This window comes from Lathamus discolor, chromosome 9 (genome assembly GCF_037157495.1).
Source record: "Lathamus discolor isolate bLatDis1 chromosome 9, bLatDis1.hap1, whole genome shotgun sequence".
NCBI classification, from domain to species: Eukaryota; Metazoa; Chordata; class Aves; order Psittaciformes; family Psittacidae; genus Lathamus; species Lathamus discolor.
In genome coordinates, this window is record NC_088892.1 from 6,152,845 (window position 1) to 6,178,069 (window position 25,225).

The following is a 25,225-nucleotide window of genomic DNA, read 5'->3' on the forward strand; positions in this document are numbered from 1 at the left end:
ATTCTCTTCTTTGTTTGCTTTTCCTAGGAAAAGCAGGAATAGTAGGTTTAGTAGGAATAGTGGAATAGTGATTTTCCTCAGTTTCATCTTGTTTTGGAAATGTGGTGGAGCTGTACCTTGTGACAAATCCTTAAGGACTGAAACCTGTATTGCATCCCACAAAACCCACTTTCTTTTCTTTTTCTTTCAGGGAGGTTGGTTCCCTGATCTGGTTGACTGTATCTGTCCAGTTTTGCTGCTGTGTGATCTGAATGGTAACAGTTGCGCTCATGTCTGGTTTTGATCCAGGAGAGGCTGTTTCTTGTTTCATCCTAATGATTTCAGGGGAGAGAACTCATGTTGCCATCTTCTTGCAATGAAAACTGTGGAAGCAGCATCCAAATGGATTGACTAAGCAAATTCCTCAGGCCTAGCAACAGTTTGTTTCACTTTGTTCACTGGATGAAAATTGCTTCTGGAATTAGTCCTGCAGAGAAATGCTCATCTTTGCAGATGCAGCACTCACTCTCTGATGCTCTTACAATGTGCTTTCAGCAAACTTGCTAGTTTTCCAGTTTCAGCAAACTTTATGTTTAAAACTTGTTTATGTTCTTTGGTGAGGAATATCATTTGCCCAGAGATGTAAGCAAGGGGAAGGTGAAAGAAACATCAGCACAGGCCAAGTGTCTGTACTGCTCTGGACATCTCTGTGCACTTCTGTTCTGGTCCAGATACGGAAACCAGGGCCTGCTGCATTCAGCGTTGCTCTTGTGATACCAGTTCTGCTGGCGCCTGCTTTGGTTTGTGGTGATTTACTATGTGGTGCATTTGTAAGCAGGATGTGCCAAAGTTAGAACAATTTATCTGCCTCCTTTTGATCCCTCAAATGTATTGCTTTCAGCTACAGCAGGGCCTTGATCAAAACCAGTTCTGACTTTTGTCCTTTTCTGGTAAGAAGAACAGGGTGAATCTTTGCTCTTTCCCATCCTTTATCTCTCGTTGGTTGTGGTTTTTATGGCATGACTTTGTCTTGCAGATTGGAATTTGAAAGGCAGAGTTGATTTTTCAGTCCCAAGGAACCGGCAGGACAGCTCCAGGGAGATGTGACCTTGCCTTGGATGTGGTTGCAGAAAGCTGTTCCATTGCTCCATAGCTGAACTATGTGCAGGCACAGGGTGCATGGGTGATGAAGAAAGAGCTGGAGTCTTTTTGTCCTTCTGAACAAAACCCCAAAAGCAGGAGCAGACAAAGCAGGGGCACTCTCATGCCACAGAGAGGTAAGGTGTTGTGGTAGCTCGTCATCCTCTTTGGTTGTGCTGCACGTGACTGCACCGGGGGAGTCAGCCTTGTCAGGGACTGACTGTGTGCCTCACTGGCTTACAGTGTATTCACACTGACAGGGTTTTCCCAGGTTATTAGACTCATTTGAGGAGGAAGCTGGATGTATTTTGCTAGCAGTGCTTTGGACACCCCGTCATCCTCAGCTATGCTTTTAAACCTTAAAGTAAATTCTCACTTAATATAGAGCTTGCTTTTCCTTTCCCAAGTGAGTAAGCACAGAGCTGATGGGGCAGGCCATCAGCTATCTTGGACTCTGAGGCTGGCTTGTCATTTCCCACAGATGGGAGGGTTGTTCAGCATGCTCTTCCCTCAAGCCCCAGTAGCTTCTTCTGACCTTCTGTGCCATGAGCAACGTCCTGGGTGGACCTGGAGCCGCCCATCCAGTGGGAGCCACCTGCCCAGCCAGTTCATCAGGGTGGCTGTGAACTGAGATCTCACAGAGCCGTGCTTTCAGATGAGCCCCACTAGAAGGCACCCCTGCCCAGCCAGGAACCAGCTCCAACACCAACAAGGGGCAAAAGATGGTGAGCTCCTCAGAGAGGGGGTTTTTATGACGTGGGGAAGAATAGGATCATGAGTCAAATGTCTGCTCTTGGACACTGCTGCTGGACGAATGGTAAAATGTGCTGGTTTGCTTCTTGTGCTTAGGACAAGGTGAGAGAAATAGCTGCTGCTTTGTGGGCCATGAGGATGTGGAGGAGACTGCTCCTGCACCTTTGCCCAATCCAGAGTCTACATGCCACCAACAGTAATCTGACCCTACATTCTGAGAGTAGAATTGCCAGACTCAGGTGGGTTATCGGGCCTGCCTACTCACTCTGTCTGCAGTGGAGAGTATCTAAATAGATCTGTCCAGACATTTCTAGAGTTTCTCTTTCCCTAGCTGTGCCATGCACAGTCCTTTAGCTTCGCTATTCACAGCTGACTAAATCCTGTTAAGAATGAGTCACTCCTAAATGAGAGGTGACAATGGATATGCAGACAGCAAGAAGTTGAGAGTGAGATAATGAATATTAGAGGAAGGCTAAACTAAATAGGGAATGAGCAGTATAAACTTGCAGCCCTTATAAATAGCACTGTGCTGGAAGGATTGGGTTTAGTTAGAAATTTAGTTCCCAGGGAGAATTTAGATTTCCTGACTCATAAGTTTATGTATCTCAACCTGCCCTTCCTTGCCAGCTCTTAAGAGACACGGGTTGACACAGGTGTGTCAGTGGGGAGATTCCCAAGGCAATACCCCCCTCTGTATCGATTTAAGACATGGCATTAGTGACTGGTGAAATAATGTTCTTCCCTCTCAGTCAGCCATTCTGTGGAGCAAGAGGATGGAATGGAGCTACTTATCCCAGGCTCTTGGCACTGCATCTTGTGTGATGAAACCCCCTGTGGACTTATGGCTAAACAGAGCACTCCTGCTTTGTGCTCCAGCCCCTGCACCAGGTCAGCAGTGGCTGTTTTTCATGATGGCAGTAACTGTACTTCAGTGGAGACAAAAGTCACCCTGGAGTTTGTTTTACACATTGGTTTGGAGTGGACATTGGCACAAGGTTATTGCTGAAGGCAAAGATTTGCAATAAACTAAAGGGAGTTAATTGTCCGAATCCCATTAAAATGCAATATAATTATAAAATCCCATTAAAATGTCATAGAATTATATAGCTTTATTTTATTTTAGTTATTTATATTGTGTGCCATGCACAGTGCTAGTTTGCATGCATCTCTGTTGAAGCACTCTGCAAGACTAATGTCCCTCCTAGTGCTGAAAATGAACCATTTACTTTTCCTAATTTAACAGTATCAAAAGCAAATGTTTGACTATTTAAGAAATACGATATCTCAAAACTTCATTTAGCTCTACCTACGCCAAAACATCTTTGACACGACTAAAAAGACAAATTGCTGCTTTTGTCTTAAAGGAAACAAATCAGACTGTGAGGCAGGCAGGAGTCTGGAAGCAAAATGAGCAAAGGAGCTTGTGGATGAAATCATGGCAGATAAGTGGGAGAGTATCTACTGGAGCTGTCATATTGGCTTCCCGTGGCTTTCACTCATAATTGAATTAAATGAAATTCAGCTGTATGTGGATAAAAGAAGCAGGAGGGCATCTGAACGCTCTCTGGTAGCTATGGGAGGAGCAGTGAAGGAACTGACATCATTTTAACCATTAATAAATAAAGTGGCCCACGGGGACTGAGTTCTTTAATTTCTTCCCTGTGGAAATCTAAAGCCAGAAGACAACGGGTGGTGGGATGGAAAGAGGTTATGTGAGTGTGTAAAAGCCACTGGGCCCTCAGCTGGGGCATTTTTTGGGGTCTTTGGTGAAATGTTATCTTCACCCAGGTCCCAAACAGGACTTGGCAAGACTGAACCATCAGCACCCCAGAGCAGCTTCCCTTTGGGGAGTGATCTGTGTGATGGATTGTCAGGGGGATGCTGATGTGCAAACAATTGCCGGAGTTGGGAATATCTTTTCCCCTTTCTTTCTGGTAGCGGTATTTTTGCCTTTACTTTCACTCCTTTTAGAAAAAGGAGCTGCTGGTGAGGGACATGCAGAGGGAGAGGACTGAAGTGATGAAAGGGCAGTAGAGAGGGTGTTTGCCCCCATTACGAAAGCCAGTGGTTTGTGGAATGATGATTTATTCATTTAGTAAAATAGACGGTATTAAAATGAAGTAGCAGAACTCAATTTCTTTGCATGTTCTGATCCTACTGACCTCAGAGCAAATGGTTCTAATTTTCTCTGCTAATAACAGTGTTTTGTCTCTGTGAGTGTAGAACTTTGGAGTTACCTGAATCACTGATACTGGCTTAGACCAGCCTGGCTGACACTGGGCACTAGCTCGGCTGCTCTGGCACTCAGTGGCAGCCAGAAGGAACTGAGGAGCCACTTCACTCCCATTATGTTGCTTGAACTAAGCATAAAGGCTGCGTAGCTGGGGGGTCTTTGACCACTGACCATTGGATATGGGTTCTCATGGGAGGTTGATCCTCCAAGATCCCCAGTAAAACTTTGTTTTCTTCCTTCTTATTATGCCTCAAAACTCCCATCTTTCACAAGAGCATTTGTTACTCTGCAGGTTCTGACGGAAGACAGCGCTATTCCTATGTCTGACCTAAATCAGCCTCTCACTCCCGTATTCATCCTTAGCTGTTACCCACTTGTTACTTCAAGCTCTGTATTTGGTTTAGCAGCTCACTGGGGAAGGCTGCTTGTGCTCATTTGGTCTTCTGGGGTCCTGGCCTGGGAAATGGGTCTTGCAGGTCCCACTGCAGTACTGGTGATGATGATGCTTATTTTAGGGTTGGCTAACAAAGGCAGTGAACTCTTCAATTATTAAGGACACTCAGACAAAAGCTGGCTCTTTCTGTGCAGCAGCACCTCAGCTCTTCTCTCTGCCTGGAATAGGCACTTGCTCTTGTTGGATCATACTTGCATGTTCTGCACTATTAATTTCCCCCTGCTACAATCAATCTTTAATATTAAGAAACATTAAATATCGACCCATATTTCATATCACTTCTGTAAAATTACTGGGCAAAGTGAGCTACAGGGTAGATCTTCAAATGGTGTAAATGGGCATAAGTACCCCACATCCCTTTGTAACTGTTTGGCAGTTGGCACTGAAGCTCATGGGGCTTCTCACTGATGCAAAAGTGACCTGAGAAGTAGAGGCAGAGGGAACTTTTTACTGTGTGGAACATGCAACAAGGAATCAAAAGGTAGGGGAGAAGAGGTGGCTCCCCATGCAGAAGGCAGAACGTATGGCAGGGTGTCTGTGAATTTCTATACATTTTCATGCCATCTGTTTGTGCTATGTGTTTCAATTCCTTCAGGAGAGGGGCAGCAGCACTGGGGAGAGGACAGAGAGGCTTGGGTAAGACCGTAACAGCTTTTTCACCCCCTTTTTTCCATTTTGTACCTAAGGAGTTGGACACATGTAACACCCAAGTGGTGGAGTCAGGTGAGCCCATAGTGTTGCTGGACATAGAAGAGGAGTGAGTGACTGCTCTGATTCTTTGCCACTGGGCCCCTTTGGACATCACAGGACTCATTCTGCATGAGTCAGTGGTGATAATGAATCCCTCAGCCATGTGTGGGAGGGATGTACTGCGTTGTACAATGTGGGTTGTACTATGCACCTTGTGGGACAATGAACAGATAGGAGTTGTAGTTATGTAGTACAGAGGTTTCTCAAGATGGATCTCCCCTACTATGTCTTTGGCCTTCATCCCTGTCTCTGTTTATTTTTACCTGACTGAAGCAGTCCCTCAAGCAAACCAAGAAGCCACCCACTTTGGATTCATTGATGTGGAATGTTCTTTTTAACACAACCACCAATACCCATTTTGTACAAGGCTGCAGTTCATCTGCTGCACAAGAGCAACACAATCCCAGACTTGGCAGGAGTCAAACCATCAAGTCTGTGTGTCTTGAGCCAACTGCTGACGTAAGGTGCTTCCCACCCCTTTCATTGCCCATTGTAAAATGTTCTTGACCTTCTTCAGAAACCTGATGAAATAAATATTCTCTGCTCTGTGCCTGCAAGGTCCTTGGAGCCAGGCTCCTTTGACCAGGAGCCATGAGCTCTGGGCTGGTCACCCTGAATGTGTGTGCATCCTATATGCAGTGGCCAGGTACAAAAAAGATAACCTGTATGTGTGGGGCATACGCTGAGCTGCATGTCACATTCTGTTCAGTGCCCAGACTCCTGCAACAGAGCTGGGCAGTGCACTGGAGAGCAGGAATGTTGGCTGAGCCTGCCCAGCCCCTCTCTGCACAATAAGGTTGATTCAACCTGAGCAGTTGCCACAGAGAGGCATTGACACAGCAGGGACCAAGATGTCCACCATGTTGTAGACAAACCCTGTTGTTTTCTCACCATGTCTTCAAAACTTTACTAGTAGTGTTTCTCTATGGTAAGAGGCAACCTTCTCTACAACAGCAGCCCGTGATGCAAATATTTAAATGTGCATCTCTTAATCTAGATTTGCACATTTTCCATGGTGCTTACATGATAAGGAGTTCAGGTTTTGGAATATTGCTTAGACAGCAGCCAGTATTGCATCTAAGTCCTATTTAATCTTCCCCACACAGTGAAGAGCAAAATCCCAGAGCTGTGGCATAAGAAAGGTCCTGTCCTGCTTGGAAGTGATTAGAGAGTCCTGCTGTTGTCAGCGTTTGAAGAGAGCTGTTGCCAGGCTACTTGACCAGTCAATAATGAATGCTCGTTAATCTGTTTTCCACTTCTTGATGACAGTTGTTAGATAGCCTGATCAATTTTATGATTGCCATTTGTGTGATGGCCTCCTGCTGCTTTACTCTGTCTTTTAGTTTTAAGGAAGAGGAGAGCCAAACTCTGAGAGCCCTGCTTCCCCCAGCTTTGGGATGAGGAGGAAACATCACAGGTTTATTTTAACTTGCATGAGTTTTCAAGATCAAAATCTCTCGCAGTATTTTCTGTGACAACCCTGAAAGTATAAATATAGAAACCACAGACAGTTCCCTGGAGACTGAAGGCCTAATATGTGAATAATCTCACCTCCTACTTCATAACAATATCATAGGGAAAAAAAAAGGTGTATTATGCATACCCACAGCTCTGCTTCAACAGTGTCTAGTCTGGTGTGTGAAGTGTGTGTGTAAATATTTGAAGGGTAGATCTCAAGTCACGGTGGTGGGAGAGACTACACAAATAAGGTGATAGAACTTTGTGCTAACACTTGGTAAGGTTTGGAATATGCCCTATATCCAGAAGCCAAAGCACCTGGGCTGGGCTTACAGTGTGCTGGGCTTATAATGGGTCTTATCAGAGCTCAGAAGCATTGTGGTGTTTTATGTGTCCATAATCACGCAGCATACTTGAGTTATCGACTCACCCAGTATTTAAAATGGCACTCTGGTTCTGCTTTGTCCTCAGCAAGCGTCTGTGGACCATGAAATCATTCTGAAAGTGTCAAAATCCAGATAGAGTGCCGAATTGTTAAAATAGTTATCGGGTTGAAGGGGATTGTTCCAGACTACCGAGGCTGAGGCTTTGGAAGTAAGGTTCTTTGATTTGTTTTGCTTGGTTGTGCCTGTGGGATAAATGAAGGATAACATTAGTCTAGGTGTGGATATGGACCACTGGGGCACCACGAGCACACCTTGTCCGCTCACTGCTCCTGGTCGGGGGAAAAGTGATTCTAGCAAAACTTTGTGTTTTACTGTCCACAGACACCTGATCAAAATGATCTGTACCGATAAAAGCACAGTCTTGTCAGGACAGTGGTTTATCTGCTGACACAGCTGGACCACTTCCTACTTCATAACTATATCAGAGAAAGGAGGGAGGAACAACCAGATACTCTGGGTGTGGAAAGTCTTAGGCTAAAGCACTGTGGCCCTGTGTCCTGAGCTCTTTCAGATCATACAGTTGTGTCCAGCATATATATATTTATATAGATGCATATGTATATTTATACACATGTGTATGAACACAGTGTTTACATATGTGTGTATATAAATGTGTATTTGTGTGTGTGATTCTAGATGTGTTGCTTTGTATAGGAACTACGTAAGAACTCTTTGCATCAGTGTAACAGCATTTCACAACATAGCTCCTTTAGATCAATTCAAGTGAGTGTTGCTGCTGAAATAAATGGATGCAGAGGTCAGACAGTGATTCATGTACGGTGCTGCACTTCACGTCTGCTGCACTGCAGATTACTCTAGGATTGCTTCCTCAGTGCCACACTACAGCTGAAAGCTGAAGCAGGTTAGTCAAACACAGCAGTAGTTTTTCATGTGAGAAGCAGAAGCTGCCAAGGCCTAATCCTTGAGAAAGGTTTTTTTTTGTAGGTGGAAACCTGGAGAGGTGCACCTGGCTCTTGTGTTTTGGATTCTGGCTAACTTGGAATGGTTTTGTGATGGAGAAGTTTGCACAAGAAACCAAACTTGTTTTCTGGGAGGGGGAATTAGAGAATTTATAAAGTCTGTGAGATATAATACAGAGACACAGTGTAAATGCTTCAGTTCTGAGTCTTAAGCTATCTGTATATGCTTAAAGACTGAGCAACCACTGAGGTCAGAAGTTGTGCCTGAAGAACAAATCATTCCGTTAGAGCAATTGTTATCAGCACATCTCAGAGTACTTTATAAATGAGGCCACTTTCCTAATTTCCCCTTCACAGCTGAGAAGACAGGCACTGAGATCGACATGAGAGTCATCCATCCTGAGATGGAGGAGGAAAGTTGTCCTTGGAGCCTCCCTGCCCATTCTGGAGAATTGGAAATGGTCCAATGAAGATGTTGGAGTAGCTGTGCTGTGTGCAGCCCCTTTGCCATGCAGGCCTCCCAAGTTGTACGTGAACATCAAAGGTTGAATGTTTTTTTGATTCCTCTACTAGGAGCTCTCAGGACAGGACAAGACAGGACAGGATAGGATAGGGCTATTTCAGTTGGAAGGGACCTACAGTGATCTGTTCCAATGAGGACATTCCTTCCAGCCCTCTCGTGCTGCCATCTCCTCGGGATTGTTTCTGTGGCTGGTGGTGGGGACCGGTTTGTCTCCAGCATATCTTCCTCATCATGAAAATTACGCTTATGCTCTTTGCACAGCCCAGCTGCAGCTCCTTATAGAAAAGCTCCCAAATCTATGCTCTTCTAGGTCACCCTGTCTTACATCTGTCCCTGTGACCTGTAACTGACCACTCTGTCACCTTGAGGGAGAACTCAGCTTCTTCTCTCTGGGATTGTAGAACAAGACAGGAGAGTGGATCCCATGCAGAGTTTGGCCTCCAACTTGTGTAAGGAGTCCTGAGCAGGGAATTGAACCCAGCTGCCTCATTGCCAGCCCAGCCCAACCAAACCATCACTCTGCACCGTAAGCCCTCTTGCTTTTGCCCCTGCTACTTGAGTTATGGCCCTGCCCCTCTAGTCTGGGATTTAGTGATGTAATTGCAAAAAGTTGTGATTGATAGAAGACCAGAAAGAGATTACAAGATCCTGCAATGTGTTAATAAATCACTCTGTTGATTTATCTGCAATGTAAATCACCCCAAACGAAATGCTCTGATTTATGCATCTTTACTTCATACTTGTAGCAGGAGAGACTGATATAGTGATGCTGAGCCCAGCCATTAATGTACCGCATTCATAAATCATGATGTGCGTATGTTCAACTGGGATTTATAACCCCCAGTCAGACTTCCTGATTCCTGATTTCACCCCATAGCTGTGAAAATGGGCACCTTGGAAGTTATATATAGTTATCAGCTCTAGTTGTAAGTACTTCCAGATAGAGAACAGTGTTAACATGACCTTAGCAGGGATTTCCTCTCTTGGAGTCTGGGGAGGCTCTGCACTTTTGGATTTGGAGATCAGATCAATAATCTTTGCTTTCCCTTTCTCATTCACAAATCAGCAGAAAGAAGAGAAGGATGGATGAGTCATTTCTGATGGGCACATGGGGGAGAAGGGAAGGAGCAGGGTTTGATGCAGCTGTCTGTAGTCACGGCTGACTGATTACCTGCTGCTTTATGTTTAGTGGAGTCACAGGAGGTATGTATGGGGAAGAGGGAGGCAGGATTTAAAGTGAGAAGGCATTGCCACTGTCCTTCAATCTAACTTCCTGAATTATTGAAGATGTGCTGTTTCACTTGTGGTTCTCACAACGGGGCTAGTAACTTAGCCACTGAACTAGGCAACTGGGGAGGGATTTAAGCATTCTCCCCTGGCCTCACCCCAAACCCACACATTCACATCTCTACTGTACACAATAAGTTTTGTGAGGTATGAAATACTGCTGGGCCTTTGCCCTGAAGAGCTCTGACCTTCCCACCTTTGTATTTTACACCAGTGCTGAGCTGTAAGAAGCCAGAGTTGGCAAGTTCTGTGTTACAGATGTGCAATTCATGCCTTTCCATGGGGACATCCAAGGTGCATGAGTTTCTTGTATGTAGCACTTGCTTTTAAATGAAATGACATAGTTCATAATTGCAGGTATGCATTGTTGTGCTTTCAGAATGGAAAATTTCAATCCAATTGGGAATTAAAACAAACTACCCCCGCTACACTCTTCCCAATGCTGGGTAGTGCCAGATGAGGCTTGGTTGTAATTATGGTGTCATGAGTGCTAAAGCTTTCTAATGCACACAGTGATGCTTTAAAAAAGACCTCCTTCATACTGAGGTTTATCAAGTTATTATCATTTCTGTATGTGTACATTAACTGATCATAACCAGAGCTTCAGGAGGATTGGGAAAACTAAATGGAATGTTCTCAGTCTCATATCTGGACAGGTTGACTGGATTGCTGCGACTTAACAACCCTCTTTCTGCCTCGCCTGTGGTCTGATCTGTGTACATGCTGCTCAGCAACAGGGGTAGCACAAACCACTCAGTGTATGGCAATACAAGTAAACTTTTCATTTCCCTCAACAGGAATGTTGGTGCCAAAAGGATTGCTAAATATTTGCCTGTTCCTTGTCCTGGTGCTTGCTCCGCCACCAGCCAGGCATTGCCCTGTGATGGAGGAGGGTTTGCTGGGTCTCTGAAGCAGCAGGTTTTGGCAGGCAGCAAGGAACTTCCCCAGGTCTCAGGGTCAGTGCCTCAACCTCTCTGCTGCACTGTGGCTGGCTGCTCAGCTTCCAGGTTGCAGAGGGCCAGAGCAAACCCAGGCAGAAGCCTTGCGAAATAAAGGCGAGGGAGGTAGAAGAAGTGTGACTGTGAGCAAGCTGCCTGTGAGCAGTAATCTGTGTCTGCCACTGAACACTGTTGCCATTTCTAGCATTTGCTAGGAACGTCCAGTACTGCAGAGAAATACTAATTCTCCTTTTTTCCCTTCAGTTGTCATCATTGCTGCAAGTAGCACTGTTTGCAGTTCTGCTTTTGTCTTTAGAAGTGATAACCCTTGTTTAACAACTGTAGGGAAATGTGGGACAAGCCCACTTTTACTTAGTGCCAGAGCATTAAATGTTGCAATGAAATCCTGGTTTTCATGAAATCAGTAGCGAAATTTTTGCTGACGTCGAAAGAGGCCATGTGCATCTATGGATGTTTCTGGTTTTTCCTGGAAAAGAGAAACTTAAGGCTGATGTCATTTAAATTAAATAATTACTATAGAATGGCTCTTAGATCCCACAGCAGATAAAATCATCATGCAAAGGGCTGGACAAGGCGGTGCTGAGCAGCAGGCTCTGCTTCACAGACGTTATGATCTGAAGTCACAAGTCAGGAGGGTGCTTAATGCATGTCTAACTTGTAAGCCCACAAATAGCTCCTGTGACTTCAGAGGACGGACCCATGCGCCCAGCCTTCAGTAAGTGCTGAAATACCCAAGCCACTTCTAAATTAAGACACACTACACAGACAGTCTTTCTTGATTTTTAGGTTTCTCTGCCTGGCTGCCCTGACCTTCTGCAAGCCTGTGGAGGGCTGATAACGCTGTTTCTGCAGATAGATTCAGCCAGTGCAGTTTTAATCTTGCAATGATGGTGGCCTCAAATTTCAAAGTACAAAACACCCTTAAACCCTACGGACTGTGCTTCCCTGCATTTGGGAATTTAGAAAAGAAAATGCTGTTGAGAAGAGCACTATGGATGACTGTAAAATGTAACTATTTTAATTACTATTAATTTTAACTTTTTAACTATTTTAACTACTATTAATTACTACTAAAATTTAAGACGGAGCAGAATGGAGGATCTGCTAGGGCCTCATGGAAGCATGTCAGGGGCTGTGGGGCTCTTCTCTGCATTGCACCCTGCCAGCACTCAGCAGTCACCTGCTTGTGACTTGGGGGCAGAGGTAGAACAGTGTATGGAGGGAAGATGTGGGCATACTGCATCTTCCAGAGAGCCTTTTCACTGTTTCTTTAATTTCTCCTTGTTTTGTTGCTTAGCTCAGTCTTGAGCTCAAAGGTATTCTGATGGGGCTGACAAGCACCTTCGTATCTGTGGGAAAGAAGAAAAAGAAGTCCAAAGAAGTTATTTTGCACAACTTTCTACTGCACTATCCCTTTTAATTGAGTTTGCTGCTGTGATTAAACTAAAGTAGCTGTTGACAGAAGGAGAGTGTGAAAAGAGACACCTGTCGGTATTTCTTTCACTGTATATTTGTCAGAAAGGCTTCTGTTTAGTTTTGAAATGTTTGCAAAATAGGGAGATTATATTAAAGAGGGAATGGATACAGTTTGGAGATGCACGGGAGGTGCAACAGGAAGCTGTTTGTTTCCTACACCGGGTTTCTTTCTGCTGTGTGCCTTCTCACGTATTTTTTCCCCCATTTTCTTGATTTCCCTCTCTCCTTTCATTTTCCTTTTCTATTTCTACCTCTTGGGGCAGGTTAAAGATATCATCACAAGCTCCATGCATGCAAGGAGACAAGAATGAGCTCACTAGTGTTTTGGTCATGATAACTAGTCATGGAGTGGTACTGCCAGGCTGGCAGAGAACAGATCTACGGCCAGAGAGATCACCATTCCCTTCATGAGGATGTGTGCATAAAGCACCATATAAACCAGCATAGAATCCTTCCATGTCAAACCTGGAATGCTCAGTCCTTAGCTGAGTTATTGAATGAGTGAGGGTACTGTGTCCTTCTTAAAGGAAAAGGATGCTGTGCTGGAGCTCTCTCAGCTTAGAAAATAAACCCTTAAAACCAGTTTTGCCTATTTCAGGCCAGCTGAGTTTCCTTCTTCCTTTCTCTGCACTCGGAGTTGTAAATGTTAAAAAAGATTCTGAGAAGCAGACACTCTGCTTTCGTTTTTGTGTGTGCCTGCTTCCTGCCATCCATGTCTCTTGGGCCATAAATTGCGAATGGAGTGTATTGGGGAAAAAGCTGAGCCAAATTCCTTTGGGAAGTTAGGACTAGAGATGGAAGTGTTTCTCTTCCTTTCTGATTCCTGCAGATTCTAGTTACAAAGACTGAGTATGAGTCTAGAAACACTTGAGTGCTTTTCCTCCTAAGAGTTTGTTTCCCTGCAAGAGAGGGCTTTTGGGTAGAGTTATTCCAATAGCTTTTACACAGTTTCCCAATGCCTCACTGCAGATGTGCTACAGCAAAATCCCAGCTGGCAGTTCATCCTGGAGAGCGAGCGCAGGGCAAGCGTCTGTGTTTGTGATGAGAAGCACAAATGATGAGGGAGCCCGACTTCTCCTCTGGGCATTCCTCCTTGCAGAGCTTGCTGCACTTGTGGCCTAGTTTTAATGAGGGATTTTTGACAGCAGTGGTGACTGTTGACATTTTCCTCTATTTTAATATGTTTCCTTCCTTGGGTTTGAGCTTAGCACCCGGTGTACTGAGGAAGCTCCAGGGTGCCTGATTCAGCCCCTCTGACTGAGGTAGCATGTCCCAAAGTCTGCTTTATGAACTCCCAGAGATGGTTGATGGCTTCTTTCCCCCATGATTTCTACTGATGAGTAGCATCTGCCTTGTCCTTCTGGTAACAGAAGCACTATAATTTCTAGCCCAAATTTTCTTATGGCCTTTTTATTCCTGTTTATTCCTAGTCACTGATCTTAACTAGCTATTTTCTTCCTTGGTGTTTGCCTTTGAGTTATTTCTGGATTGCAGTGATGACCCCTCTCAGTCTCTGTTTAGTTAAGCTAAAAAAAGCTGCTATTCCAGTCTCCCGTAGAGGAATCTCGCTCATTCTGATCATCCTTCCAGTCTTGGTCAGTCTCTGGCTTTTTTGGAGTTCAGTATGCTTGGTGTGTGTGGAAGAGGGGCCCACACAACACCCTCTGTGTCCTGGCCACTTCCCCCAGGTTATGGACTGCTTAAAATGGCTTTGCTCATCACAAGAGTCACATGTGATTTTCAGTAAATACATGGTTTTGTTTCTTAACCCCAAACCCCAACCACCACTTACTGAACGCAAAAGCAGATCCTTGTCTGTGCAGACTAAGGAGTAGCATGCAATGCTTTGGAGAGCTAAAGGATGAGGTATTTGTCGGGTGCTGAAGGTATTGGAATGAACTGCTTCCCTTGCTCCATGAGAGAGTGACAGTTGTTGCCACCGGTCCTTTGTACTTGTCTTCTCACTTTAAATTCACGGCTCTGCTTCTTTAGGCAGGGTGCTGTTTTGTAGTAATAAGTGGAACATTTAAATGCAGTATTTATGGGTTGTGTCTGAACTGTTTATTTACAAAACCACAGCAAAAGCTCCCAAACCCGGTGCAATCTAGTCCATACTGGAGTGGGCCTTGCCAGGCAGCCTAATGCAGCAAGGGGGGTGCCCTGTGCTGTTGTGGCACTTCCAGAAAGCAGCTGACTTCTTACTTAAAGCTGTGCAGCACAGCATAAGACAGAATGGTGCGTGTCATGCCAGGTATGGGTGTCCTGCTGGCAGGAAATCCAGAACCAAATTGCAAAGTGTAAGGAAAAAACAAGTGATGTCTGGGGAAATCAGTCGCTGGTCTGCAGCAAACAGTGAGTGGAGTTACTGTGCTGTTTGAAGGTATGGGAGGTGCAGGCAGCAAGTATGCAGCTGGAAGATCAACATTTCAGTCAAGGTAACAGAGGAACTGATGGCCCTGTGCAGCTTTCTGCCAGCTGAGGATTGGGCCTAATCCTTGTTTTCCAAGTAAAAGGGTTCAGTCAGTCTCAGCCTGCCTGGAGAACAAAGGAGTGAGACAGATTTGGTGCTCATTCTAGTAATTGCCCCATGGCCATTCTTTCAGCACAGATCTGTGTTTATGTGCCAGAATGATTTGGGTTTGTGTCTGACAGAGGAGATCTTACTCATGGAGGGATTTCAGTCTGGGCTGTTACTTGTGAAGGACTGGGGAAATGAGGGCATATCCTCCCTGCCCTTACAGTTTGCAACTGAAGACGTTCAGGTGGGAGTTGTGTCCTGGTGATGGCCAGAGCGGTGAGTGACATGTAAGCCCTCTTTTAAAGCAGAGTGAGAGGGGAAGAAAGAGAAAGAAGGGACAGAAAGGTCCTGAAGGGTTTTCTTCAGCCTGGCTTAATTTGGAGGTGACACTTCATATGTCAATTTAAATTAAGCCATTTCAGAGAGCACCCATCGCAGAGCCTCTGCTGCACTCTTTAGATGGCAACTGTGGGGCACGTTGGGTGACTGACACACTTGAGGACAGAGAGGGAGGGAGCTGCAGGAGGAGCTGAGATGAGGTGCTTCATGACAGGGCTGCTTTGTCCCCTGACATGTATGAGTACATTTGATTACGAGGCTGTAGTTCACCCCTGTTTTCTTTATCACACATTTGGACCTAGTGTTCTGTGGGTTAAGTCTGGGTGTCTTGCGGCATGATTTTCTGCAACCCTTTTAATGTGGGTAAGGTTTAAATAGGATTCTTGCCTGGGTGTTGAACAGTTAATGTAATAGAACACTAGCACCTGCATCTGCAGTCTTGTGCCCCCCAGTGCAGCTGAATAGGATTTCATGATGGCAGGGAAATAATTCAGTAAAGCCAGGCGCTGCTCTGTGAGCAATGAATGAAGCTCAAGTGAAGTAGAGGTCACTCGTGTTAATCTGAAGCAAATAGGATTGTGGGGCTGGGAGAAGAGGGCAAACTTCCTTTTATGTACAAATTCTATAGCTCGGAGGCTTAGGAAACACTTCATAGTAAACATGTGCAAAGTATCCATGCCATTACCCTTTTCCGAGAGGACAGACAAATGGTTCTCCTGCTCCGTTTTGTGCAGGCCTCACATTTTGGTCCCTATGCAAATTGTGCTGGGTGGCAGTGTCTCATACAAATCAGCTTGAGATGCAGAGGCAGCCATGCAAGCAAAATGGCTTGCCTTCCCCTGCAGCTGCAGCGAGACTTGTGGCACAGCAGGACCATGTGGGAGAGAGCCTGGTTTGTAAGGAAGCATCAGGGAGAGAAGAAAACCAGGAATCCTCCTAGAATGCTGGCACAGTAGCAGAAAGAGCTGTGTCTATGTTACAGTGCTACCCTGTATTTTGGTGGCCCAAGGAGCATCCATTAGTGTTTGGGTTTAGGATAAGTGTCTTTATCCTAACTTTTCAAGGCATGGAAATATATGAGCAGCTCAGGCTGCGTGGAACTGGGGAGGTGACGTTTGGGAGGAAGGGATGAGCAGCACCTTTCTGAGATGAGGACCAAAAACGAGCTTGGAAGATAATACTGCTATGAAACACAAGCAGGCAACTTTGCAGGGATATTGACTGTCTGTTGTAAAGACAGTTTGTGAAGGCTGGGCATTGCAGTGTGATACTGACATTCCCTGTCCCACATCTTTTGTGGATCTGTGAATCAGGTTTTTCCATGCTGTTTAACAGCAGTTGCTGATATGCCTTTATAGGATCATCCCAATTGTACCTCTTCTGTGTCTGTAATCCTTTTGCAGTGTTTCTTTTATGAGCTGGGCAGGCAACAGGAGTTTACATTTCTAAGGAATGAGTCCCCTTTTCTCTCCGTCTTAGGCTGTGCTTTCCCATCAGGTGTACCAGGAGTGAGTATCCAGCAGGTTAGACCAACTTTGACTTTCTGAGTCTCTTGGTTAACAGAGTAACAAGACCAAATCTTATTTACTTTTAGTGATAAGTGACAGCAAAACAGAAGAGGAGAGGGACTGGAAGCTGATAGAAGTTCCTAAGGCCATGAGCTTCCCTGGCTCCATGCCATGCTGGACCTGCTCCCTCTTGCTCTTTGATCTCTTTTCACACTGAGTAACAGGCAGCATGACTGCAATGTGATGCTCTGGCTGTAGATTGCATTGTCGCATTGCAAAATGAATTGCCTCAGAGCCATCTCCTGGGCTATTTCCTGTTAAGACCAGGAAAGTGGGGGTTTCCATGTGATTTTGAAGCTTGGAGTTCTGACATACAGAGAAATCTTCTATTTGTTCATTCATTGCTGCTTCTGATCCCTCCTTTTCTCTTCCATTCTCTCAAATGCTGTTGAAAACATCATTTTCAACAGACTATGCCATCTCACGGGCCACTGCTCACTTCAGTTTCCTTGTGTGGGCATCATGATTTAGTAGGAGATGTAACACTGCTTTGAAATGTTTGGCACACAAGATAGGGGAAAATCCATTTGTGAGCTGTTGAGGGTGAGAGCAGCGTCTTTTACCTTCCGAGTTTACAGTTACTTTTTTCCCTCCTTATCTGTCAAACACTTGGGCTTTTCAGCATCGTCTGTGTCCAGAGGGTGTCTGTCTTGGCAAGGAGTCCTCTTGGACGTGCAGCCGGTATGCAGGTGCCTCGGTCAGCTCCTGATCTCAGTGGCTCAGTCCTGCGTGCACTAGGTTGTGTTTGCTTTAGCATTTCACCTCTGGTCACTCAGGAACTGCTTTTGTAGAGGCAGATTTGGGTATTTTGTTTTGTAGCTCTTCATCTTCATGTGAGCTGCAGGAAGAGCCCGGGCTGCACTCTAACTGGAAACCTCCTTTCCCCAAGGTGAGGCACTCTGCCTGTGCTCGTGATACAGGAACAGGTGAGTGATGGCAACAGTGGGGGTCCTAATCAGACCCTTAAAACCCACTGAAGGTGAAGCAAGTTAAACCCAGCTCTTCCCCCGACCAGACCGTTCCCTTCTGAAAAGAATCTTTAGACAAAAAAAAGCTCTTTTCTTGTGGTAGAGCTTTCCCAGTTGTTAGGGCTTGTCTGTGGAGGTCACATCTTCGGTTAATGTTTCATTTTCTTGGGCTGTTGTAAGGTGTTTGCTTTCCATTCCCACCATTTTCCTGTCAAAAAAGGAGGAGAGATAACACAGCACAAGTAGTGCCCTTCCCTCCCCAGCTTCACTGCACTCAGTGGTATGTGATCTCCACTTGCTGCAGTTTTCAGCAGAAGTACTCTTTGACTCCAGCCATTAAAAGCAGATTAGACTCTTGTGTCCATTGCAATTGCTAAGGTGAAGGATGTGCTTTCTAGAGGTGACAAACACCTGGGAACTTCACTTGAAATGGCAAGTGTGGTGCTTCTAAGTGTACTGTGGAAAGGAGCACTGGGAGGAGCCTTTTGTGTCTTCTTTTCTCTGCCTCTGCTGTTGCAGGGAATTCTATCCAGCGATGCTTTCCATGAGCATTGGAGGTGCCATATTGAGATCACTGGATTTCTTGCCCCATTGTAGGGCTGTTCCACTCTCTCCAAGGTTAGAAGCCCTCTCCTAGCTTTACAGTTTAAACCTAATGGGCAACCTATACCTGTTGCCCACATCATCAAGGAACAAAGACAAGATGCAAAGCCTTTATTTTAATTAGGCCACAATCTAATGAACTGACTTGTGAACACAGTCAACCTGCACGCTGCTTTTCTTGCTCCTTCCCACTTCTATAGGGATTCGTTACCAACCTTTCCCTCTTTGTGGGAGGAACCTGGAAGCCAGGAGCTTTGAGCTGTTTCTGGCAGTGCTATTGATTCACTTGTGACCTTCTGCAAGTCCCTTTGGGTTTTGCTTGTAGGGCTTTGCAAACATAAGAGATGAACACACTTCCTTCACCTCTCAGCATTTATTGTGAGCCCTAATTAAGACTTAGAAAGCAAGGGGCTTCAGGCTACAGGGTGCTGCAGAGGGATATTGCTATGGGAATGCAATTAATAAATAATAGCATGTATGGTACAGGAGTTCCCAAACTGCATATTGCAGTGGTTTATTTTCATTATCTGTTTACTGTATATAATCTATATGAGTCATACTGTCCGTCTCCTTTGTTTTCATTACTGCTGGAGAAGCCCTGGGTAGGCAACATTAATATTCTGCCTCCTAAAGTAGTGTGTACCTAAAGTAATGGTATTGTGATCCCAGGAAGAACTATTGCTGCCGTGTTCGACTGTTCTTTGCCTGCCAGTTCTCAGACTGAGGGAGCAAATTAAGCAATGGTGTGTGCAGATGCTCTTGGCTGGGGCCCATGTAATGAAATATTCCTTTGTACAAAGTGTGCAGGTTTGGGATCCTCTTGCTTCTCTCTCCCAGGAAAACTGGATAAATAACCCATGCTTGTCCCTCAGTGGCTGTCACTGCAAGTGTGGTCATTAGGGATGAGATCACTCATGGTAGAGCCGTTCTTTCTGGCTCTCAGCACACCGCAAGAAACCTGGGCATCTGAATCTTGAGGTTTCTTTGCAATCCTTGGAGACTGAGGTTGCAAGGGGCAGACAGTATGGGTATATGCTGGTATTCTGTTTGCACTGGTGTCCTCCTATCCAACTAGCAGAAGCATCACCAAGAATCTCTTGAGATCTCGTTTCCTGAACTATTACCCTTTCCCTACCAGGAAGACTTACTCATTTTACGTAAACAATCCTTGTAGTAGGTGATAGATTGAATCCACCTGATTCACTTCCTCGGGAGGCTGGGATACTGGAGAAGGCACAGACTTTTTCCCCTGCTAGGGAGGGAACAGGAGCCAGTGGTACCTGTGTACCCTGTGTCTGGAGACACCCCACAAAGTGGCTTTGTAAAGGTTAATGGAGAAGGTGCCAGTAGATGGCATTCATGAATACCCCACATTGTCTGAGGGGCTTGCAGGGCCACAACCACTTCTTTTGGGCATGTGTAGCAGCAAAATACGCTGAATTCACAGCCACAGCTCCAAGGCAGGTGGCCGGAGCTGCAGTAAGCAGATAGTCTGCAGGTTGATGAGCCCCGGAGGTGGGCAGGAGCAGGAAGAAAACTGGATTTGATGGCCATCCTTATCCCCTGCCCCGTTTCCATTCAGAGCAGTTCACTTTTCCAGGCCTTGTCTGTACAAGGACACTGGAGGGAGGTGTAGTGACCCAGACCTGCCAGTTCAGTGGCAGCAAGTCTGGACAGACAGTTTACTGCAGGGTCAGAACGAGTTTTGCTTGGAAAATTACAAAGTCGAGCAGATAGTATAGGGAGTAGAGTGCAAAGTACATGGGTTATTCTGCAGTGCTGGTGTGGATGTGGGACTCGCTGTGCCTCTCATTTCCCTTAGGTAGGGTAAGATCTGTTTATCTTACTTACGTGAGGTTTGGGTAGCTCACGGAGTGGATCTGCTATATAGAATGAGGATAATTCCTATGTTATATGTGAGCATTTTGGTTTGGAGTTTGTCTTTTTGAACCACAACCGTAAAAGCTCAAAGGCTGTGAAACAGATGCTTTCAGTGCCAGTGCTTTCTAACATTAAATCACTGTACAGAAGACAACTAAGGCCTTTCTCCTCCTGTCTCCTGAATCCACCCAGCGGATCCCGAGCGGATCACTTGGGTGCAAATGAAACTCAGTTTCGTAGTCTCCTTCCAAGGGGTCTGGTAACTTTCCACCTCTCCAAGGCGTGCTGAGGGTGGCAGTGGCAAGAGACATGAGCTGGGGTGTGCAAGGCTGCCTGTCTGTGCCAGTGGGCTCTGGTAGACCCTGGCACTGAGTTAAGCTTCCCCTTGTGCCTGCCCAGTGCCTCTCTCCTGGGACAGACCCGTTCAGCTCCTGCCTGGTGCCACAGGTCTGCCAGCATTCATTCCTGATGGGGAAAGCAGTGACATTCAGCTTCCATTAGAAGACAAAAATGGCATCACAGGCCATCTGAGGGCACGTTTTCAGCAGTCAGAGCGCAGGCATGGTATGGGCTCTATTTCTGAGCCAGAAGAGCAGTCTGTTCCTGGTCCATGGGACTTGTCAGCCCAGCAGTGATTAGTGAGGCAAAAAGCAAAGGCTGCAAAGCGCCTCCTGTCTTGCTCTTGTGAGAGGTGCTGATAAGGGGTTCGTTGTGCAACCAGGAGATCATTGGCAGCAGTAGCATGAAGCAGTGCCAGTCCCTTTTGCCATAGCAATTGTCCGGATGTTCTGTTCACAGCTGTAATTCACCTTGTTGCCCAGTAAATCTGTGCTGGACCATGCTCTGTTGTGAAGGGAGCATGGCTGCCACGTAAATCAAGTGGGATGCATGAAGGCTGTGTGGAATTCAGTGTGAAAATCCAGTTTGGTGGTGCAGGGCTTGGGGGAGGCAGGCACTGAAGGGACTGCACCTCCAAAGGACAAGCCAGCTTCCTCTCCCCTGTCTCCTCTCTCCCTGTAGACACTGGTAAGCGTAGCTAAGACTGTACAATCACTCAACTCCTTGTGAGGAGGAGGAGCTGGGCTATATGTGTCTCAGCCTGAACTGACAGATCATATCTCTTACGGGAGATAGAGCCCATGACTTGTGTGATGATAAGCTTGAAGGAGCAGGGGCCTGGTCTCTCTGATGATGCCTGTGGGAAAAAGGGAACAGAGAGCTTTTGGCTTGGAAGCCTTAGTGCCTGTGTTTTACTGACCTGCTGTATGGTACACACAGCCCAGGCTTGATGTGTCTGCCCAGCGCACAGGGAGAGCAGGATGAGGCTGTCTGCCGATGGCCTCTACTGTAGCTTGACTTGCAGGTGCCACCTCAAAGGAGACAGTGTGGTCAGGGTGGCTGGGCTTGGCTGAGGTGGTCCTTTGGTGGTGTCTGACGATGAGGAATTTATCTGGCATTTCCCCTCCTGCTTTGCTGAGACTTCCTCAACTTCTGGGGTTTCCTCCCCTCACCATGGCCATCCGTGATTCCTACCAGAGCAAGCACCCATTGCCTTCTCAAGCAGCAGCTCTCCCTTAGGCTGGGCAAAGCAACTGGCCTGTTTCCCTGGTGTGGGACCAAGGTGGCTAATGAGAGGAAGCCAGGGTAGCAACATGGTTAAAAACATGTATGAGCAAACATCTCGTTTCGACTGTGAGGCTGCACTGAAGCAAGAGAATCTGGGTCCTGCGGTAAGCCATAGGCAGACTGGGTTGGCATTCAGCCTGGCAGTCACACAGCAAAGCGATGCTGGTAGCCTAGGAAAACTGAGGGCAGGAGCCCAGTCTTACTTACACTGGTGTAAACTGGAGTTATGTCATGGAATCACTTATTACACTTGGCTGCATGCTGTCGGCTGGAGTCTGGTGCCGGATACATGGCATCAGGAGAGCAGGCAGGATGCCACTGAACCCAGCCCTGGCCTCTGGCTCTGCTCCTCTCTGGCAGTGCCCTCAACATGGGATGGTACCTTGCACGGTAAAGATTGTTCATATGGAGCCATTATCTGCTTAACAGAGACCAGGAGCAGGGAGGTGGATACTGAGCGTGGTGACCCCACCCTGGTGGGCTCCATGGGGCACTGGCAGAAGCTGAGCGTGACTGTCAGTGAAGGTATGAGCGTGACACAGAGGTGGAGTGGGAGCTCCGGTGAAACGCGTTGCTTTTCCTCCCCTGAAAAACTGAAGGTATTTAATTTTAATTTCTCTTTTAAAGGTGATTGTTCTTGGCGGGGTTGGGTCCCTGTAATACTTTTCAAAGTGATTTCAGGTAGTTGAAGCCTGTCAACACACCCCAGTCATCTTCCTCTCGCGCACTGATGCATTTTTGGGGAGGAAGGTTTATGACATATCCTTGCATTGAAGCAGCTCAGACTGGCAGGGAAACTTACCAGCTAACTGCAAAAGCACTTTCCTGACAAGGAAGGCTGTCTTGGTACACTGGCTACAGGCTGCACATACGCAACCTGAAGAGACGAAGAGTGGCTCTGAGGTCTCTTCACAGAGAGAAATTCATCTGCTCGGGGAAGGAGACAGTTTCTCTATTTATGTGCTAGGTTTACCATAAATCACTGAGCTTCGGATTTCATGGGTACTAAAAGGAGGAAATACCTCATGGAAGATGGTGGTTAGGGAAATAGCAGGGCAACCGTGCAGGTTTGTAGCCTTTGTGATGCAGGAGAGCAGCACTATTGCTGTGGCAGGGATTCATTCCTAGACCCTGAGGGAGCTTCTTGTCACTCAGCAGCCTGGGGTGGAAGGGGAGTCTGACCTGGTGCAGCAGCAGCACGGGACAGGTCAAAAGCTTCAATCAGTCCCTGCCTCCAGTGGCCTTAATGTCATGTGTTTATGCTGGAAATCAGACCCTCCAGCCCCATCCCACATATTAGCAATCCCAATAAAAATAATAATTGGATTCAGTCCATTGCATTTAACATTTTAATGTCACCTGGGGATTCCTTCCTGATCCCAGCTCTTGATTAGGTGACAACTTTAAGCACCAGATGAATCAGCTTGACTGGATTCTGTGAACATCCCCCTTTCACAGCCAGAGGAGGGCTGAAATGTGGAGCTTCCTGCACTGGCAAGCTTCATGTACTTGACTGGAGCTGGTCAAAAGGTCATGCTCGTGGTTCTTAATGTATTTTTTCTTCTTTTTACATTGGTTCTTGATCTGAACTGGATGGAAACCAAAACTTTCTGAGCTTGCCGTGAATTGCGTTCTCCCATCTTGTGGGTGCATGCTGAAATTGAGGTTTTCTTGAGCTTTTTAAAGGAAGCTGGTCACTGAAAGTGATACAAACAGGTCCCCGCACCTACAACAGGTCTCTCTTGGGTTCCTGATCCCATGAACATATCTGGCCATAATCTCGTGTTCAAACCTCTTTGCTCAGATAAGACTTGTCAAGCGTGGGCTATTTTGTATGCTCAAGAGCATAATTTTTTGAAGAAAAGCCCCTATTTTTCCATCAAACTCATGCTCCCCTGCCTTCTGGGCTCGGAACTTACGGTAAAAATGCTTTTTCTGGGGTTGTGGCGTATTGGCTTCAAAAACTAATGCTTGGTTCTGCCTGTGCTGTGTCAAAACATACTGTAACTTTCTGAGTGACATGAAAGATAAATGCATGGAACAAACCTCTTGGTGTTCGTACCTGCACACAGGTTTAGCTGGGTGACCAGTCGTCAGTATTCCGTACAGAATTCTTTTTGTGGCCAAACAAACCCAAGAGTCTGGGGACAAAGAGTAGTGAAATACGGTTTGGCATGAACCTATCTATAAGCTTTCACATTTTCTTGCTGTGTCCTGATGTGTAGTGAGCTGTAAGTGTGTGCAGAGTTACAGGGGAGAAAGGGAAAAAAGGTGATGGAAGGGTTCACAAACAGTGATGAGGAGAAGGAGAAAGAAGAAGAAGGAGAAAGAAGGAGAAGGAAGTATTCTCCTCTAAAGAAGTATCTGCACTGAGGATGTGTTGGAGGCATGGCTGTGTTTTAGGCTCTAGTAGCTCCTCTCAATACATACAGTTTGTTTATGGCACATTTACTATGATGATGTGGTCAGTCTTGCAAAGGTAAAAGGCCTTCCTCTGGAACAGCTTCCTGAAACCCTGTGTGAAGTGTCACTAAACTGGGTTTCAGAGGACGCTTTCTCTTCAGCTGTTGCAAGTTGTTTGTATCACAAAGGCAGGCTCAGTCCCGCTGCTTTAGCTGCTGTCAGGCAAGCTGAGGAAAAGAGGGGCACTTCATCTAGTGCTATTGATGCCTGTCTACTCTGTCTGCTATAGCCGACAGCCACTGAAATCTCTAACCCTGCATCAAATACTTTGCCTGGTCAGCAGCCAGTTTTTTGCATTTCAGCTTTCCAGGTCACAACCCTGGTAAGCTGGGGAAGGGTATTCTCTAAGTCAAGCTCACATTCTGGTTGCTGGGAGGACGCTGCCCTGAGCTGGCATGGTAATAAACTCTAATTGTCATGGAATATTCTCCAGGCAATGAAGTCTTCATGCATGAAATGGCAACTACATGAAGACCTTTTCCTTCTCCAGGCCCTCTGGGCTGATGTTATCCCAATGCCTATAGTACCTTTGCATTGTAACGTGTTGGTAACTCCGCATTCTTCAGTGCTCACAAGCTGTCACGCAGTGCCATGTGTTTGCCACCCATAGCACCTTTGTTCATATTCACATGACATCAGTGGAGCTGCCATAGCTGTGAAATCAAAGTTCAGCCTCATCTGGTAGGAGGTTAATTCTTAGATTAACAACATTTGTTGTGGGAAAGGGGGCTCTTTAAGGCAGAGCTCAATGAGCAGGAGGAGACACATGGAAATAAGGATCTGCTTTCATTTGTAGGGACAGGGGAAGGAACGACATGTCATAGAAGCATAGAATCTTAGAACAGCAGCCTCAGCTGTCCCATCTGTTTTGAAGGAGCAAA